Source organism: Aplysia californica, unplaced genomic scaffold, assembly GCF_000002075.1.
Source record: "Aplysia californica isolate F4 #8 unplaced genomic scaffold, AplCal3.0 scaffold00425, whole genome shotgun sequence".
NCBI classification, from domain to species: domain Eukaryota; kingdom Metazoa; phylum Mollusca; class Gastropoda; order Aplysiida; family Aplysiidae; genus Aplysia; species Aplysia californica.
In genome coordinates this window covers 500,957-501,888 of record NW_004797695.1, presented here as the reverse complement: position 1 = coordinate 501,888, position 932 = coordinate 500,957, and the positions used below count along the sequence as shown (strand labels likewise).

The following is a 932-nucleotide window of genomic DNA, read 5'->3' as shown; positions in this document are numbered from 1 at the left end:
AAAAAAAAACCCCACACCCTGTTTAAACATGTGTTTTCTGATGGGGTTAAATATTTTTTACCAGGTACGATTTTTTTTGCCTTTCCAGTCCCTTGCTCAAAAACAGCTTTGCGACAACTGGGACCTTTCTCCAGGCACAGATACAAATTAAGGTACCATTTGGGCTTGACGTCACGGTGACCCAAATATGTTCCAACAGAGAGGGGAGACCCCGGATGTACATTGTAGGTCAAGTATTTTCCTAACAGGCGGAGGGAGAGGGGGTGGGGGGCTTTCTAATCGAGTTTTACCCCTCGAACATTGGCCACCAAAGTTAACGAGCACACCTGGATCCCACTTGTAGAAAGAAACAATGAGAAAACATAACACTAAAGAGCATTACAAGAATATTTTGTTATTTACCCTTTTACAGCCAGACCTGCTTTATAATCTTATCAAAAGGCTTTCAATCTCAGCAGAGGCAGCGAACGGGTTAAACATTGAAGGAAAACAAGCCTGTCATTTTTGAAGGGTTAAAATTTGCTATCACCTGAGTAATGTTCCCAGGAGTCGCATCCACTTTAACCAACCAAACAAACGCAAATTGACTTCGGCGTCCACACCGGCTTCAGTTCAGGTGAAGGTGGGGCAAAACGAAAATTCCACTTTCAGAACAACAACGAGTTAAGAAAATTCTTCGGAGTAATTTCCCTTTCACCACGCCTCCATTCGATTTGCACAGATCATATCAAATCTTTAAGGCATAAGGGGAAACAAGGACGTTAACGCATACACAGACTCACTGACAGAAAGGCAGACAGACAGACAGACAGACAGACAGACAGACAGACAGATAGATAGATAGATAGATAGATAGATAGATAGATAGACAGACAGACAGACAGACAGACAGACAGACAGACAGACAGACAGACAGACAGAGAGAGAGAGAG

General features: G+C 42.9%; 1 protein-coding gene across 1 annotated transcript in view; it reads right to left on the bottom strand.

Annotated features, from left to right (window-relative positions):
- Nucleotides 1-932, bottom strand: part of LOC101854887 (carbohydrate sulfotransferase 15) — a gene marked incomplete in the record, with an annotated part of 86,637 nt that overhangs the window by 40,559 nt on the left and 45,146 nt on the right.